The sequence below is a fragment of the Arachis stenosperma genome, chromosome 9 (genome assembly GCF_014773155.1).
Source record: "Arachis stenosperma cultivar V10309 chromosome 9, arast.V10309.gnm1.PFL2, whole genome shotgun sequence".
In the NCBI taxonomy this organism is placed as follows: Eukaryota; Viridiplantae; Streptophyta; class Magnoliopsida; order Fabales; family Fabaceae; genus Arachis; species Arachis stenosperma.
This window is the reverse complement of record NC_080385.1, coordinates 89,582,229-89,601,492: the sequence shown is the minus strand read 5'-3', so window position 1 is coordinate 89,601,492 and position 19,264 is coordinate 89,582,229. Positions and strand designations below refer to the sequence as shown.

At 42.1% G+C, this 19,264-nt stretch overlaps 1 non-coding gene across 1 annotated transcript; it reads left to right on the top strand.

Annotated features, from left to right (window-relative positions):
* Nucleotides 1–703: 703 nt before the first annotated feature.
* Nucleotides 704–811, top strand: LOC130952704 (small nucleolar RNA R71). The gene has a single exon (XR_009074882.1). It is a non-coding gene; the product is annotated as a small nucleolar RNA R71 (small nucleolar RNA).
* Nucleotides 812–19,264: the final 18,453 nt, after the last annotated feature.

Here is a 19,264-nt window from a genome sequence, read left to right as displayed (position 1 = left end):
TAGGAGGGAGTTCAATAACTTTCTTACTCAGCTGACCCACTTGTGCCTCCAAGTTTTTAATGGAGGACCTTGTTTCAGTCATGAAACTTTGAGTGGTTTTGATTAGATCAGAGACCATGGTTGCTAAGTCAAAGTGGCTCTGCTTAGAATTCTCTGTCTGTTGCTGAGGAGATGATGGAAAAGGCTTGCCATTGCTAAACCTGTTTCTTCCACCATTATTATTGTTGAAACCTTATTGAGGTCTCTGTTGATCCTTCCATGATAGATTTGGATGATTTCTCCATGAAGGATTATAGGTGTTTCCATAGGGTTCTCCCATGTAATTTACCTCTTCCATTGAAGGGTTTTCAGGATCATAAGCTTCTTCTTCAGATGAAGCGTCCTTAGTACTGCCTGGTACAGCTTGCATTCCAGACAGACTTTGAGAAATCATATTGACTTGCTGAGTCAATATTTTGTTCTGAGCTAGTATGGCATTCAGAGTATCAATCTCAAGAACTCCTTTCTTCTGATTCGTCCCATTGTTCACAAGATTCCTTTCAGAAGTGTACATGAATTGGTTATTTGCAACCATTTCAATGAGTTCTTGAGCTTCTGCAGGTGTCTTCTTCAGATGAAGAGATCTTCCAGCAGAGCTGTCTAATGACATCTTGGACAGTTCAGACAGACCATCATAGAAGATACCTATGATGCTCCATTCAGAAAGCATGTCAGAGGGACACTTTCTGATCAATTGTTTGTATCTTTCCCAAGCTTCATAGAGGGATTCACCTTCCTTCTGTCTGAAGGTTTGGACTTCCATTCTAAGCTTACTCAATTTTTGAGGTGGAAAGAACTTTTCCAAGAAGGCATTGACTAGCTTTTCCCAAGAGTTCAGGCTTTCTTTAGGTTGTGAGTCCAACCATATCCTAGCTCTGTCTCTTACAGCAAAAGGGAATAGCATAAGTCTGTAGACCTCAGGGTCAACCCCATTGGTCCTGACAGTGTCACAGATTTGCAAGAACTCAGCTAAAAATTAATGAGGATCTTCCAATGGAAGTCCATGGAACTTGCAATTTTGTTGCATTAGAGAAACTAATTGAGGCTTAAGCTCAAAGTTGTTTGCTCCAATGGCAGGGATAGAGATGCTTCTCCCATAGAAGTCGGGAGTAGGTGCAGTAAAGTCACCCAGCACCTTCCTGGCATTGTTGGCATTGTTGTTGTTTTTGGCTGCCATGTCTTCTTCTTGTTTGAAGATTTCTGTTAGGTCCTCTACAAAGAGTAGTGCTTTAGCTTCTCTTAGATTTCGCTTCGAGGTCCTTTCAGGTTCAGGGTCAGCCTCAAGAATAATGCTTTTGTCTTTGCTCCTGCTCATATGAAAGAGAAGAGAACAAGAAAATATGGAATCCTCTATGTCGCAGTATAGAGATTCCTTGAGGTGTCAGAGGAAAAGAAAATAGAAGGAAGAGGTAGAAGAATTCGAACTTATCAAGAAAGACAAAGTTCGAATTGTGCATTGAGGAGGAGTGTTAGTCCATAAATAGAAGGATGTGAGAAGAGGGGAAGAAATTTTCGAAAATTAAAGTGAATTAATTAAAAGAAATTTTGAAAAAAAGGTAATTGATTTTCAAAAACTAAGATTGGGAAAAAATTAAGTGATTTTTGAAAAAGATTTTGAAATTAGAAATAAAAAAGATATGATTGAAAACTATTTTGAAAAATGATGTGATTAAAAAGATATAATTGAGAAGATATGATTTGAAAAACAATTTAAAAAGATTTGATTTTGAAAATTAATGACGTGGCTAACAAGAAATTTAAAAGATATGATTCAGACATTAAACCTTTCTCAACAGAAAAGGCAACATAATTGAAATGTTGAATCAAATCATTAATTATTAGCAAGTATTTTTGAAAATGGAAAGAAATTGATTTTGAAAATATATGATTGAAAAGATATGATTTGAAAAAGATTTGATTTTGAAAAATTATGAAAACTTGAAAAAAAATTTGAATTAAAAACAAAATCTTCCCTCTTGTGCCATCTTGGCGTTAAACGCCCAGAATGGTATCCATTCTGGTGTTTAACGCCCAAAGCTCTACCTTTTTGGGCGTTAAACACCCAGCCAGGCACCCTGGCTGGCGTTTAAACACCAGTTTTCCTTCCTCACTGGGCGTTTTGAACGCCCACCTTTTTCTGTGTAATTCCTCTGCTGAATGTTCTGAATCTTCAATTTTCTGTATTATTGACTTGAAAAGACACAAATTAAAATTTTTTTTGGATTTTTAATAATGAGGAATAATCAAAATGCCACTAAGATCAAATTAACAATGCATGCAAGACACCAAACTTTAGAAGTTTGTATACTACTGACACTAACAAATTGAGAATGCATATGAGAAACAACAAAACACTCAAGACAAGAGAATTTAAAGATTAGAGCAAGGAAATTATCAAGAACAACTTGAAGATCAATGAAGACACATGAATGAATTCAAAAAATGCAAGAAGAACAGAAACATGCAATTGACACCAAACTTAAAATTAGACACTAGACTCAAACAAGAAATATTTTTGGTTTTTATGATTTTGTAAATTTTTTTTTGGATTTTTCGAAAATTATGTGGAAAAAGAAAATAAAGAGGATCAAAACTTTTAATAAGAATTCCAGGAATCATGCAATGTTAGTCTAAAGCTGTAGTCTAATAAGATTAGACATGGCTAGCCAAGCTTCAGCAGGACATTACATTCAAGAGCTAAATTGATGAGAATCAATCAACTTTGGTGATGATAGGAACATCACCTTGAAACTCTAGAATTCATTCTTAAAAATTCTGAAGAAAAATACCCAATCTAAGCAACAAGATGAACCGTCAGTTGTCCAAACTCAAACAATCCCTGGCAACGGCGCGAAAAACTTGGTGTGCGGAATTGTGATCATCAATGGCGCCATCAACATGCTACGCTCAATTGCAATCTCAACTCTTTATCACAACTTCGCACAACTAACCAGCAAGTGCACTGGGTCGTCCAAGTAATAAACCTTACGCGAGTAAGGGTCGATCCCACAGAGATTGTTGGTATGAAGCAAGCTATGGTCATCTTGTAAATCTCAGTCAGGCGGATTCAAATGGTTATGGATGATTGATAACTAAAAGATGAATAAAACATAAAGATAGAGATACTTATGTAGTTCATTGGTGAGAATTTCAGATAAGCGTATGGAGATGCTTTGTCCCTTCTGTCTCTCTGCTTTCCTACTGTCTTCATCCAATCCTTCTTACTCCTTTCCATGGCAAGCTGGATGTTGGGCATTATCGTTGTCAATGGCTACAGTCCCATCCTCTCAGTGAAAATGTTCAACGCGCTCTGTCACAGCACGGCTAATCATCTGTCGGTTCTCAATCAGGTTGGAATAGAATCTAGTGATTCTTTTGCGTCTGTCACTAACGCCCAGCCTTCATAAGTTTGAAGCTCGTCACAATCATTCAATCCTTGAATCCTACTCAGAATACACAGACAAGGTTTAGACCTTCCGGATTCTCTTGAATGCCGCCATCAATTCTAGCTTATACCACGAAGATTCTGATTAAGGAATCCAAGAGATATCCACTCAATCTAAGGTAGAACGGAGGTGGTTGTCAAGCACACGTTCATAGGTGAGAATGATGATGAGTGTCACGGATCATCACATTCATCAAGTTGAGGAACAAGTGATATCTTAGAACAAGAATAAGCCGAATTGAATAGAAGAACAATAGTAATTGCATTGATACTCGAGGTACAGCAGAGCTCCACACCTTAATCTATGGTGTGTAGAAACTCCACCGTTGAAAATACATAAGAACAAGGTCTAGGCATGGCCGAATGACCAGCCTCCCATAATCTAAGAACTAGACGTCCAAAGATGATCCTAAGATCTAAAGTGATCAAAAGATGAAAATACAATAGCAAAAGGTCCTATTTGTAGAGAACTAGTAGCTTAGGGTTTACAAAGATGAGTAAATGACTTAAAAATCCACTTCCGGGCCCACTTGGTGTGTGCTTGGGCTGAGCATTGAAGCTTTCATGTGTAGAGACTTTTCTTGGAGTTAAACGCCAGCTTTTGTGCCAGTTTGGGCGTTTAACTCCCATTCTTGTGCCAGTTTCAGCGTTAAACGCCAGAATTCTTGAGCTGATTTGAAACGCCTGTTTGAGCCATCAAATCTCGGTCAAAGTATGGACTATTATATATTTCTGGAAAGCCCAGGATGTCTACTTTCGAACAAAATTGAGAGCGCGCCAATAAGGCTTCTGTAGCTCCCGAAAATCCACTTCGAGTGAAGGAAGGTCAGAATCCAACAGCATCTACAGTCCTTTTGAGCCTCTGAATCAGATTTTTGCTCAGGACCCTCAATTTCAGCCAGAAAATACCTGAAATCACAAAAAACACACAAACTCATATTAAAGTCCAGAAAAGTGAATTTTAACTAAAAACTAATAAAAATATAATAAAAACTAACTAAAACATACTAAAAACATACTAAAAACAATGCAAAAAAGCGTATAAATTATCCGCTCATCAAAAAGCTTGATAAAACCACTCAATTAAATACAATATAAACCATAAAATAGTGGTTTATCAACCTCCCCACACTTAATCATTAGTATGTCCTCATGTTAAGCTCAAGGAGACAAAATAAATGAGTAGGGAAAAACAGGTCTTATGCAATGCAACCTATGAATCTGAATGCAACTACATGCTAAAATGATTCAACCTACTTGGTGAAAAAGTAAATAAATCCTTCAAGAATAAATATGAATTGGATTTCACTAATTCAAATCACAAAATACAATACAAATAACTTGCAAGAAGAAGATAGCTCATGAAAGCAGGGAACATAGAATTAAGCGCTGAACCCTTACTGTTAGTGTATATCATTCTAACTCTCAAGTGTCTAGGGTCAATTCTCTCAATTCTCTACTAATCTTGCTTTCTATAGCTTGCTCTTCATCTAACAATCAACAAAAATTTAATGCACCAATACACAAATCAAGAGGTCTTTTAAGGGTTGTAATGGGGTTAGGGTCAAGGTAGGATTGTATTTGGCCAAGTGGACTAAAATCTGAATCCTTAATTAATATAAACTTTTCACCTAACTTAAGACAATCCATTTAATTAAAATACAAAATCTAACTTTCCATTAACTGTGTTTTCCATATATTCATGCATCCTAAATTTGAGTTCAGTGCATATGCATTGATACCAACACTTACTTTGGGGCATTTTGTCCCCTTTTATTATTTGCTTTTTTTCTTTTCTTTTTCACTTTTTTTCTTTTTTTTTTCTTTTTTTCTTTTATTCTTCTCAATGCATATGATTAAAGTATTGAATGCAATAATATGTGCTCAACTATTATTTTGCACATTTTCACACAAAGTCTAACATACTCAATTCCCAAACCAAACGTTTCCAAACCCACTTTCCCCACACTTAATTCATGAGCACTTTCACTAGTCTCAGCTAATCAAGGATTCAAATTAAGGACATTATTATTTTCCGCTTAGAGTTAGTGATGAGCTAAAGTAAAGAACAAAGGGGTATAATAGGCTCAACATTGGTTTGTAAAGGATAATGAAAGGGTAAGGCCATATGGGTATGTAAGCTCATTGAAATAAGGCCTCAATCATATAAGTGCATGCATACATCAAATAATGGAAATATAGAATTAAGTAAGACAAAGATCACAATTTTAGAGAGAAAAACACACAAAAATAAAATATATTGGTTGATAAAATACAACCAATCAAATAGGCTCAAAATCTCACAGCTTTTGTGTGTTTGAGCTTTAAACCATGTTCTAATATAATATTTCTCCAAACAAGTTTTTCAAAAAGTTTAATTCAAATTAGTGAAATGCTATAAAAATTTTCTTCAAAAAGAAAAATGTTACTTCAACCAAGTGGTAAAATATGCACAAAATAAAACAGACATGCAATCAAACATGCAAATGCAACAATGAAAAACAAAAATTGGTGTTGAGAAGGGACTAACTAACCCGTGGAGATCGGTATCGACCTCCCCACACTTAAAGATTGCACCGTCCTCGATGCATGCAAAGATGTGCAGGTGGCGGGGGTTGTGGTTCCTCAGCCGGTGCTCGTTGTAGAGTCTTTCTCTTTACTCTTCCTGGTGGCCAGCCTGAAAAAGGGAGAAGAGAAAGGGACATGAAGTCAAAGGGATAGAGCAAGGAAAAGGGCAGTACTAGTAAGAATCATGCAAAAATAAAGAAGAATGTCGCTAACACATGGTCGCAATTCCATGAAATTAGGACATCAATGGAAGGATAGCATGATAAATTGAGGCAATTAAATGCAAGATGTTTATTGGCATGCTGACAAAGGCATGAGTAGTGTAAATCAAGCATTAAAAGCCTTAATGTATTATTAGTCGTGAGAAACTAACAATAACGTTTGTATTGACAATTATATTTAATTAATAAAATATTGAAAAGGGTTTTGTGAAAAATAGGCATTAGAGTAGAAGGATGGAATAATTAAGAATGCACAATGCCATACAGGCTTTTTCACAAACACAAAGCATGCATATTAAATAAGGTATGGAAAGTATTAAATTGAACATGCAAGCACCCTTAAAAAAAATAATATATAATTGTCAAGCAATTTCTTAACAATCCACAAGCAAAATAATGACCCAAATAAATTTCTAACACCAATTGAAAGGAAAAAAAGAAAGAAAAAGAAAGGAAGGAAGAAAGAAATAAGAAGGGAAAGAAAAGATTTAGATTTGGGGAAGAAAAGATAAGATATTTGGCTAATTTGGATAAGCTGTGCAGCGCAGGCGACGCGAGCGCATGGGCACGCAGTTGCGTGGGTCGCGCTTTGATGAAGTGACGCTAAAGCGTGTGGCACGTGGACGCCTGACTCGATATGTGCTAGTGGCGCGAGTGCAGCCTCGCATTCGCACAACTCTCTGTTTAAATGCATGTTGCCAAATATCTGGGTGACGCGGTCGCGTGTGGGACCCGATTGCGTGGATGGCCTATTTTGAAAAATGATGCGTACGCGTGGGGCACGCGTTCGCGTGGTAGGGCTTGTGCTTCTAGTACGAGTCCAGCCCAATTCCAACTCAACTTTCGGCCATACACCCTTTTTGCGTCAATTTTGAGGCACGCGTTCGCGTGGGTGACGCGGACGCATGGGAGGCGTTTTTCCCACATGACACGGATGCGTCAGCGATGCGGTTGCGTGGACCAATTTGTGCCAAAGGCACGCCTCCAGCCACGCTTTTGCGTGACTCTCTGTTCACTTTTCTTTTCTTCCCAACGCAAATATGACATGGACGCGTCAGCGACGCTGTCGCGTCGCGTGCGATTTTTTTTATGCAGTATGCAGAATGCAAAATGCAATGAATGTCATGCAAAAATTTCAGGTTCAAACAAAATTCAAAAACAAAGCAAAATGGAAAGGGAACGATCATACCACAGTGGGTTGTCTCCCACCTAGCACTTTTAGTTAAAGTCCTTAAGTTGGACATTTGGTGAGCTCCTTGTTATGGCAGCTTGTGCTTGAACTCATTCTAAAACTTCTACCAAGGCTTGGACTTCCAATAAGCTCTATCAATACCAAGTAAATTTACCAAGCGTTGATGAAGTTCTCCACAAGCTTCGAGCTCCCAAAGTTGATCCTCATATATTCCTGGATCCCAAATCTTATTTCTAAACCCATCTTCAAGTTGATTATCATGATTCCATCTGGGTGGCAAGCAGTCTGAATTCCCACTAAAGCGGCCAAACAAATTCTTAGACCCATTCAGTTGAGCTCTACACCAACCTTTGCGTTTAAACTTAAAGCTTCCAACCATAATGAACCTTGTAGGACAATTCTTACCACTAACCATCTTCCTCTTACTCTTAATGCCACAAAGAGCTCTAAGTTGACCATCTGTCTCTAGTAGCCCGTATTCAAGTGGAATTAGAAAGCTAAGGGATATGAATTTTACCCACTTGAATGTTGTGAAGGATGATGGCAACTTAGGGGGAGGTGTTTCTAATGAACGTGCAAACTCTACTCCTTTGTGTTCTTCTTTAACAACTTCCACCTCTTTGCAAGCTTCTTCAATTTCAACCTCTTCCTCTTGGTAGCTTTCTTCTAATTCTATTTCTTTTTCATTGTTCACCAAGGGCATGGGAGGTTGTGCTTCTTCTTCTTTAATCTCCATGTCAAGTCCAATAGGAGAGGATTCAAATGTAGATAAGAATTCATTAATGATTGAATCCATCTCTTGATCGTCTCCTTCAAAGTCTTCAACCATGATATGCCTTGGAGGTTGTACACCCTCCTCAATATCAGTTTCAAACGTCTTTGAAGGAGGCTCTATAACTTGACTTTCCCATGGAGGTTCAGCATCTCCTAAGTCTTCAACCACTACCTCCTGTTCTTCTTCAATAATTCCGGCTTCCTCCACTTGTTCCAATACCAAATCGTGCTGCTCACTATCCACTGGAGTGCCTAACTTCTCCTTCCTGCTATGTTCTTCAGTAGATTCTCCACATGAAGCCATGGGGGTTCCTTGAATGTCTGAACGTCAGAAAGGTAATCGATTTATTGCTTGATCCAGGTGTTTAAGTATGAAATCGTATTCATCCTTGATGATTTCCTGTTCAACTATTTCTTCACCTTCAAGTACAAAATCTTCCTTGTTGTCTTCCTTCACTAGTTCTTCAACCGCGCTGTCAACTTCAAGGGTCTCTACTACCTTCACCTTTAGTGCCTCCTTTAGCTCCTTATGAAGTATGGATTCGCGAAGATGATCATCTCTCTCTTGTTCCATGTCAATAGTATCAGTGGGATCATGTTGCTCTTGGATTGATGGATGTTGGTGCTCTTCCATGGATGGTGGTAATGGGATGGGTGGATCATTATGTGGTTGAGATGGAAGTGCATTGGAGCTTGAGGGTTGAATATTGGGGGTAGAGGGTTAGTCCATGTGGGAAATAAATGCTTGAAGAGTAGAGGTGATACTAGTGATGGAGGCAAGTGTGCTCTCCATGGAGGTTTGGGGTGGGTAGGAGGGTTCATTTGTTGGGAGAAAAGGCTCATAACACGGAGGTGGTTCCTCTTGATAAGGATATGGAGATGGTGTATATTGAGGTGGTGGTTTTGGGTATGGTTCATATGGTGGTTGGTGTGGTGAATAAGGATTGGGGTCATATGGAGGTGAATGGTGGAAAGGGGCTTGTGAGTGTGGTGGTTCAAAGCTATGTTGAGGAGGTGGTTCATTGGCATATGATGGGGCTTGTTGGTAACTACAAGGGGGTCCACCATACCTATCATCCTGGTATGCATTGTAGAGTGGTCTTCGTCCATGATATCTTGGAAGATGTTGTTGCCTAAAGGGTTAATCAGATCCTCTTGGCTCCATCCATCTTTGATTGCTTAGACCTTGATGCATATCCCTGTTATAGCTTCCATTCCTTTCAACAAAATTAGAACCAAACTCAAAGTGAGAGGGGTGAGAATTCATAGTAGCTATCAGAAATAAAAAGGGAAAAACAAAAATAAATAACCAAGTTTTAGAAAAATATTTACAATAACCAATAATAAGGCACACGTTTTCAATTCCCCGGCAACGGCGCGATTCTGACGTTAGGATTTTCGCTAGTAAAGAATTTTGTAAAAATATAGTCGCGTTGTGAGTATAGATTCTAAACCAACAGAAAATCCCTTCGTACAAATGTTTTGGTTGTTACAAGTAACAAAACCCAATAAATTTATAAACCGAAGTATTCAAACCTCGGGTCGTCTTCTCAAGGAATAGCAGGGAAGCATGATTTATTATTGGTTATGGAAAAATAGTATTTGGGTTTGAAAAAGGTTTTAAGCAAGAGAAATAGATTGCAAGAATTAATAAATTAATAACTAATAAAACTCTTGGCAAGGTATGAAAACTAGAAGTCATATCCCAGTTATCCTTATCAATTGTAATGAGAATTGGATTTTTCTCCCACTAAGTTAACCTCTAACTATGAAGGTAAGTCAAGTGGATGGAATAAGTTTGGTTCCTCAGGTCCTAGTCTTTTCTTGGAAAAGGCTAGAGTTATTGGAACTCGAGTTAATTCTTGAAGAATTCCAATTTTCAGTCGACAATGAGTTTGACAACTCAGGAGTTACCAATTAATCAATTAAAGCCAAGAATATAAAAATCTAAATTGAAATCATAAATATCTGGAATACTTCAAATTATATTGAATGAAGATGTCAATTCTAACATGGACAATATTCATAAGCCAATTGGGCAACATAAATCAAACATAAATAAAAGCTTCAGAGTAAACAAAAATAGAAGAGAAATATAAATTATTGAACCTGGTATGAAGAAACAATCTTAATCCTAATAGAAAACCTAATCCTAAATCCTAAGAGAGAAGAGAGAACCTCTCTCTCTAAAAGCTACATCTAAAACCTAAAATTATGAGTAATGATTTAATCTCCCGTCATCTTCTGAGTCTCTGCATGTTTCCTGACTTTAATCTGTGTTTCTGGGCCGAAAACTAGGTTGAAATGTGGCCCAGAATCTCTGCCAGCGACTTTTGTAATTCTGTAGATCGCGTAAGTCACGCGTCCACGTCGTCCACGCAATCGCATCATTCAGCATTTTTTCGTACCACGGGTGCGCGTCATCCACGCATTCGCGTCGTTCGATCAGCTTCCAATCCGCGCGGTCGCGTCAGGCACGCGAACGTGTCACTCTGATTTCTTCCATTTCACGCGGTCGCGTGAGCCATGCGGCTGCGTGACTTCTCGCTGGTCATCTCCTCAATTCCTTGTGTTCCTTCCTTTTTTGCACGCTTCCTCTTCATTCTCTAAGCCATTCCTGCCCTATAAAGCCTGAAACACTTAACACACAGATCAAGGCATCGAATGGTAATAAGAAAGGATTAAGATTAGCTAAATTAAGACCAAAGAAGCATGTTTTCAATAATAGAATTGTTCCGAGGGTTACCTGAAACGTGTAGCTCGGTCGTCTGGAGAGACCCGAGGTGGGGGGTCAGTGGCCCGAGCTTGATATGCAGAGCGGTTGGTGGTTGTACCTGCAATGACACTCCGATGCTTAAGTTAGCATGGGTCCAAGCAGATATGTGTAGAATGTGAATGAATGCCATACCTGGGTGCTCCAGTGTATTTATAGTAGTTGGCCGTGATCTTCCCTAGATAAGATATTCTTATCTTATCTTATCTTTTTGGGAGTTTTATCTCTATCTTTGTGGAACCGCCTTTTCTAGGCCTTTTCGGCCTTTAGGCTTTGGGCTGCGTTCCTTTTGATGGGCCTTCCTTGCTTTATTGTCCGAGGTCCGACCTTGAGGCGTGAGCCTTAGGACGAGGTCGGACCTTTTATGGATTCTCCGAGTTGGAGGAGCCCGGTCAGGGTATGAACAGTGCCCCTGCCCGAGTTCGTCCTTTTTTGGAAGGTCGAGCTCGGGCATAGTAGTTTTTCAAAATTCAAAAATGGCCGTTCCTGCATTTATTGCATTTTACCGTTTCTCCTCGATTTCCGTTCGGGTTTTGTGAAGGCTTTATTTATTTGCCCCTTTTCTTCTTTTTCTGCGTTTTTGTTTTTCTACTACCTTTTCGAGCATTGCTTCTTCTTTCTCTTTGCTCTACTTCCCCGAATCTCTCCGTGTGTCTTTCTGGGATTTCCTCTGTGCCGTCGTTCTCCTTGCTTCGGAGCTTGTCGTCCTCGTTTCTTTCTTCCAGGTTTGTTCCCATGTTTCTCTTTTCTTGTGTACATGTGCTTCTGTTCTTTGTGTAGCTCTTGTTTGTTTCTTTTTCTTTATGCCTGGGTTGCCCCGAAAAGAGGCGCCGCCATTGCTTGTTGTTTGTATAAGGGGGGGGGCTCTTTTTGTTCTCTGGTATGTTTTGTTCCGGGTTGCCGCATTTACTTCGTGGGTTTTTGTTTCTTGCTTTGCTGAATGGGTTTTCGCTGTCTTCTTTATGTGATTTTTGCTTGCTGTTGTATTCTTCTTTGTAGGTAAGACTTTTATGTCTCGAAAGGTTCTTCAAGCGATGTCGACTAAAATTCCATGTGGTCTTGATTGGGTAGACTCTCTTCCTCTAAAAGTCCCTTCTGTGGTAGATTCTGAGTATTTAGCTAGGTTCCGTAGGCATTGTAGCATATGTGAAAATAGAGAGTCTGAGAGGGATTATGAACTAGTAGCCCCGGATTTTGAGGAGAGAGTGTGCTTCCCGCCCCTAGATAGTTCCGAGAAGCTCTTCTTTTATGCTTATGATTGTTTTTCTCTAAGCTGAGTGTCCGACTTCCTTTCACCGATCTGGAGTCTGAGGTGTTATGGTCTTGTAATCTTGCTCCTACGCAGCTCCATCCAAATTCTTGGGCGTTTTTAAAGCTGTTTCAACTTTTGTGTCAGTTCTTGGGCGTTGCTCCCTCTATTTCTCTTTTTTCCTACTTGTTTGTGTTGACAAAGCCAGGGTCGGGTGGAGGGAAGGTATCTTGGGTTTCTTTTAGGGCTAACCAGGGAAGGAAGTTTTGCACTCTGTATGATGAGTCCTTTCATGATTTTAAGAACTTCTATTTCAAGGTCCGGGCTATTGGAGACGTCCGACCTTTCTTTTTGGATGAGAGTGGGGAGCCTTCTTTTCCTCTTTGTTGGCAGGAGAAAGTAGTGTCTACTAAGTATACCCTTGAGAGTCTAGATGAGGTGGAGCAGGCCTTTGTGGGTGTGGTAAGCAGTTTATGGGGTCGGGCACCTCACTTGGACACGAAGAAAATGTTGGGGGATCCAAGCCTTCTCCGTTCCGAGTTAGGTAGATCCCGACCCTCCGAGAGTATTTTTGCTTTTTTGTTTTGGTGGAATTTCTGTTTTTGGTGATCCTTTTTCTTTTAATTTTGCAGAGATGTCTTCTCAGACGGATTCTATGAAGTTCCTTCGTCGGACGAAGAAGTCCGTGGCTGCTCGAAATATTGAGGCTGAGGCTTCTGCCCGATCTTCTCCGAAGAAGATTACCGTGGGTGTCACTACTCGGTCGAAGGCTATTCCGACTCCCCAATTCCGAGCTATAAATCAAGATCCTCCGACCTCTGGACCCGGTCACTCTTCCCCGCCTTCGTCCTCGGGTCCTCTTCCCAAGAAACAGAAGACCTCTCAAGAGCTTGCGGGTTTTAATGACAAGGATTTTGATGCTCTTGGTTGGATTGAACAGCACATTCTCCCTCAGACCTTTATTTCTACTGATGATGTGTCTATGGAGCATCATTTTCAGTATATGGCGCGGAGTTATGTCCGGATGGCTAGTCTTCATGCCGCTATTGCCCGGGAGTTTAAGAAATCCCCCCTTGGTGCGACCAGCTCCCGACTTGAGAAGACTCAGTCTGAGTTCGAGAGGATTAGTGAACTGAAGGCTGCTAGGATTACTGAGCTGGAGGCGTCTCTGGAGAAGGAGAAAGCTAAAGCTACCGCGGCTGTGGCAGCAGCGAAAGCTTCTGAGGAGATGGCGAAGGCGGCGACGGAGAATTATACTCGGACATATGCCGAGCTCGTGGAGACAAAGGAGAGATTACAATCTGCTCAGGATGATTTTTACGAGCTAGAAGGTCATGTGGCTAAGGGTATGGATGCTATGTTTGAAAATTTGAAGGCTCAGGTCCGGGTTCTTGCTCCTGACCTGGATCTGAGCTTATTTAGTACGGATAACGTTGTTGTGGAGGGAAAGATTGTTCCTGCTCCCAACGAGGATGAGGTTCCGGTGTCCGACCCCAAAGTTCTGGTTGCGAACCCGACTTCACCTTTGGCCGGGGATGGATCTGGTGTGGAGGTTTTAAACCGAGATGACGGTGCCGTCGATGCTGTCCCGATCTCTATGTTTCCTCCGCAGCCTTCTGTTAATGTGGAGTCCGGAAAGGACCTTGATTCTCTGTAATCCTTTTATCTTTGGTTTTTTGCCCAGCCTGTGGGCTCTTTTGTTTTTGGAGGGTTTCTGTGGACGCTTTGGACACCTTTTCGCTTTTAGCTACTTGTAGTAACTTTTTAGCTTATTATGCGGTGTTTTGTTCGCGTTTTGACTTTTTGCTCCGCTTTATGCTTTTTTAGTTGTTTTTGGATAACAACTTTTTAGCTAGCGCTTTTTCTTTGAAACTTTGTTTTTTCCTTTTGATTTCGTTTTATCGCTCGTACTTTTTAGTTGTTTTTGTATAGCAACTTTTTAGTAAGCGTTTTCGAAATCATTGTTTTTGCCGTTTTAAGGCTTCTTTCTCGGATTCGGGCTTTTTCTCGGACTTCGGGTAGAGTGGTCGAGTACTTCCCTTCGTTGGGTCCGACCTTGTCGTGGGTCGGCCTTTTAAGTTATTTTTGTAATCTCTTTTTATTTGGCTTTTTGAGCCTTTTCAGAGTTGCTTTTATAACTTCTCACATTAATTTGAACCTCGTCGCTTTATCTTTGCCGACCTTGTGTGGTCTCTTGGCAATGATTTTTTGCGTTTTGTCGAGCATAAATTAATGCGCCTTGGCGGGGTACTTTTCAGGATTTATTTCATCGCGAGGAAGGAGAAAAGAGAATAGAAAAATTTGATTAGTGTTTAAAAAAGAAAGAATATTTACAGAGTGTTTACCCTTGACTAGGTCGGGTGCCTTACTTGACCGGGTGTCTCATTAAAAAACCCTTGTAGGGAAAAAGAGTACACCTCGGGTTATCTTTTTCTAGCTGTAGTATCGTCTTAGATTACAGGCGTGCCAGGCCCTGGGCAACTCATTGCCTTCTAGGTCAGATACTTTGTAATAGCCTGTTCCTAAGACTTCTGTTACTTTGTAGGGCCCTTTCCAATTTGCAGCTAGCTTTCCTTCTCCTGACTTTTGTGTTCCGATGTCATTTCGGATTAGAATCAGGTCGTGAATGGAGAAGCTTCATTTTATTACCTTCTGATTGTATCTGAGGGCCGTTCGCCGTTTTAAGGCTTCTTCTCGGATCCGAGCTCTTTCTCGGACCTCGGGAGGAGGTCGAGTTCCTCCCTTTGTGCCTGCGGGTTACCTTTTTCGTTGTAGAAGATGGTTCTAGGTGACCCCTCATCTATTTCGATAGGAATCATTGCCTCCATCCCATAAGCTAGTCGGAATGGCGATTCTCCCGTTGTAGAGTGTGGAGTTGTCCGATATGCCCATAGCACCTGGGGGAGCTCCTCGGCCCATGCCCCTTTGGCTTCTTGTAGTCTTCGTTTTAACCCGGCCAAGATGACTTTATTTGCAGCCTCTGCTTGTCCATTGGCTTGTGGGTGCTCGACTGAGGTGAATTGCTGTTTGATTTTTAGTTCGGCCACCAAGTTCTGAAAACTTGTATCCGTGAACTGTGTTCCATTGTCTGTTGTGATGGAGTAGGGGACTCCGAACCTTGTGACGATGTTTTTGTATAGGAATTTGCGGCTTTTCTGAGCCGTGATGGTGGCTAAGGGTTCAGCTTCGATCCATTTTGTGAAGTAGTCGACCCCTACTATGAGGTATTTGACTTGCCCCGGTCCTTGGGGAAACGGGCCGAGTAGGTCAAGTCCCCATTTTGCGAAGGGCCATGGTGCGGTGATGCTGATAAGGTCTTCGGGTGGTGCCTTGTGAAAATTGGCGTGTTTTTGGCAGGGGGGCATATTTTCACAAATTCTGTTGCGTCTCTTTGCAAGGTCGGCCAGTAGAACCCGGCTCGGACTACTTTCTTGGATAATGCCCGAGCTCCGAGGTGGTTTCCACACATGCCTCCGTGGACTTCTTCGAGGACGCTTTTTGTTTCTGAGGTCGGGACGCACCTAAGGAGGGGTTTTGAGAATCCTCTTCTGTATAATACGTCGTGAATTAGTGTATAATTCTGGGCGTCTTTCGTGAGTCTTTTAGCTTCCTTTCTTTCGGCGGGGAAAGTTCCTGACTTCAGGTAGTTGAGTATGGGGGTCATCCATCCTTGCTGTTGGTTGGATATATTTAGCGTTTCTTCCTCTCTTAGCACGGAGGGGGATTGTAAGGTTTCCTGGAGGAGACTTCTGTTGTTGCCTCCGGGCTTGGTGCTGGCAAGTTTTGAGAGGGCGTCTGCCCGGGCGTTTTGTTCCCGAGGTATGTGCTGAATCTGTATCTCTGAAAAGTGGCGTAATTGTGCCTGTGTTTGGTCCAGGTATTTTTTCATATTTGGGTCTTTGGCCTGGTAGCTTCCATTTACTTGTGATGTGACGACCTGGGAGTCGCTGAAGATCGTGACTTTCTGGGCTCCGACCTCTTCGGCTAGCTTTAGACCTGCTAGTAGGGCCTCGTATTCGGCTTGGTTGTTCGAAGCCTGGAACTCGAATTTTAGGGACAGTTCTATCCGCGTTCCTTGGTCGCTTTCGAGTATAACCCCGGCTCCGCTTCCAGTTTTGTTTGAGGACCCGTCGACATATAGGTTCCATGAGAGTGGGGTTCCAGGGGTCTCAGTGTATTCTGCGATGAAGTCGGCTAGATACTGAGATTTTATGGCAGTCCAGGTTTCATAGTGGAGGTCGAACTCGGACAGTTCCACCGCCCATTGCAGTATTCATCCTGCCAGGTCTGTTTTTTGGAGGATGTGTCTCATGGGTTGGTTTGTCCGAACTTTGATGGTATGGGCTTGAAAGTAGGGACGGAGTCTCCGAGCTGTGAATACTAGGGCGTAGGCAAATTTTTCTATCTTCTGATAGTTTAATTCGGCCCCTTGTAGTGCCTTGCTTACAAAGTATATGGGGTGTTGTCCTTGGTCATTTTCTCGTATTAACGCTGAGGCGACTGCTCGATTTCCGACCGAGAGGTATAGTACGAGTTCTTCTCCTTTTAAAGGTCGGGTTAGGATTGGTGGCTGCCCAAGGAATTCCTTGAATTCTTGAAAGGCTTTCTCGCACTCCGGGGTCCATGAGAAGGGTTTCCCTTTCTTTAGGAGTGAGTAGAGAGGTAGTGACTTTATTGCTGATCCTGCCAAGAATCTTGATAGGGCGGCTAGCCTTCCATTCAGTTGTTGTACTTCTTTGACACACGTCGGGCTCTTCATATTGAGTATCGCTTGGCATTTGTCCGGGTTTGCTTCGATGCCCCTTTGAGTCAGCATGAAGCCTAAGAACTTTCCGGCTTATGCGGCGAAGGTGCACTTTGTCGGGTTGAGTCTCATGTTGTGTTTTCTGAGGGTGCCGAAGATACTGGTGAGGTCGGTCAGCAAGTTTCTGTCTTCTTGTGTCTTTACCAGCATGTCGTCGACATACACCTCCAGCTGTAGTCCGATGTGCTCTGAGAACACTTTGTTCATTAGCCTCTGGTAGGTTGCCCCTGCGTTCTTCAGCCCGAAGGGCATTACTACATAGCAGTAGTTTGCCTTTGGGGTTATGAACGAGGTCTTTTCTTGGTCGGGTCCGTACATCGGGATTTGATTGTATCCTGAGTATGCGTCCATGAAGGAGAGATATCTATAGCCTGAGGCTGCGTCTACTAAGGCGTCGATGTTTGGTAGTGGATATGGGTCTTTGGGGCAGGCTTTGTTGAGATCCATGTAATCGACGCACATCCTCCATTTTCCGTTGGGCTTTTTTACCAGGACCACGTTTGCGAGCCATAGGGGGTATTTTACTTCCCTAATGAACCCTGCATCTAGTAGTGCTTGTACTTGTTCTTCTATTGCTTGCATGCGCTCGGGTCCGAGCTTTCAGCGCCTTTGTTGGACAGGTCGGGATCCCGGGTAAACTGATAGCTTATGGCACATCAGGTCGGGGCTTATTCCTGGCATGTCGGAGGCTTTCCAGGCGAAGAGGTCGGAATTCTCCCTTAAGAGGGTTATGAGTTCCTCTTTTAGGCTCGTTTCGAGGTTTGCTCCTATGTTTGTTATTTTTTCAGGTGTGTTCCCAATCTGGACCTTTTCGGTCTCTCCCTCTGGTTGTGGCCGAAGATCTTCTCGGGATTGAACTCGTCCGAGTTCTATCGTGTTGACCTCCTTCCCTTTTAGGCTCAGGCTTTCGTTGTAGCATCGCCGCGCTAGTTTTTGGTCGCCTTTTAGGGTAGCGATTCCTTTTGCGGTAGGGAACTTCATACAGAGGTGTGGGGTCGAGACTATAGCTACCAATCTGTTTAGGGTTGGTCGCCCGATGAGGGCATTGTATGCTGAAGTGACGTCGACTATAATGTAGTCGATGCTTAATGTTTTAGATTGCTCGCCTCTTCCAAAGGTAGTGTGTAGCGAGATGTATCCTAAAGGATGGATCGGAGTATCCCCTAGTCCAAATAGGTTGGTGGGATAGGCCTTTAGTTCTTTTTCTTCAAGTCCGAGCTTGTCGAAGGCCGTTTTGAACAGGATATCTGCTGAGCTTCCCTGGTCAATCAGGGTTCGATGTAAGTTGGCGTTTGCTAGGATAATGGTGATTACCATTGGATCGTCGTGTCCGGGAATTATCCCTTGAGCATCTTCTCGGGTAAATGAGATAGTAGGTAATTCGGGCAGGGGACTGTCTTCTCGGACGTGATAGACTTCTTTGAGGTGTCTTTTTCGCGAAGATTTAGATGTTCCTCCGCCTGCAAAACCTCCGTTTATCATGTGAACATGTCTTTCAGGGGTTCGCGGGGTTTGTTCGGCCCGATCTTCGTTGTCTCCCCGCCTTCTCTTCCTGGTCTCTTCTCCTTTCTCTGCTATGTATCTGTCGAGTTTTCCTTCTCTGGCTAGCTTTTCTATAACATTTTTTAGGTCGTAGCAGTCGTTAGTAGAATGACCGTAGAGCCTGTGATATTCACAGTATTCGGACCGATCTCTCCCCGCTTTTTTGTGTTTTAGCGGTCGGGGCGGTGGGATCTTTTCGGTGTGGCATACTTCTCTGTAGACGTCTACCAGCGAGACTCGGAGGGGGGTGTAGTTGTGGTACTTCCGTGGCTTGTCCGAGTTGGGTTCTTCTTTTTTCTTCTGTTCCCGATCCCGATCTCGGGGTGGGTAGGTTGATTCCTTCCTAGCAGAGTCTCTTAGCCGGGAGGTTTCCTCCATGTTGATATATTTTTCTGCCCGCTCCTGCACCTCGTATAGGGAGGTCGGGTATCGTTTGGATAGGGATTGGCTAAACGGTCCCTCTTTTAGGCCGTTTGCTAGTCCCATGATGGCTGCTTCAGTGGGCAAGTGTTGTATGTCCAGGCAGGCTTTGTTGAATCGCTCCATGTATTCTCGGAGAGTTTCTTGGTTACCTTGTTTGATCCCGAGTAGACTGGGGGCATGTTTTGTCTTGTCCTTTTGAATAGAGAATCTTGTTAGGAATTTTTTGGTTAGGTC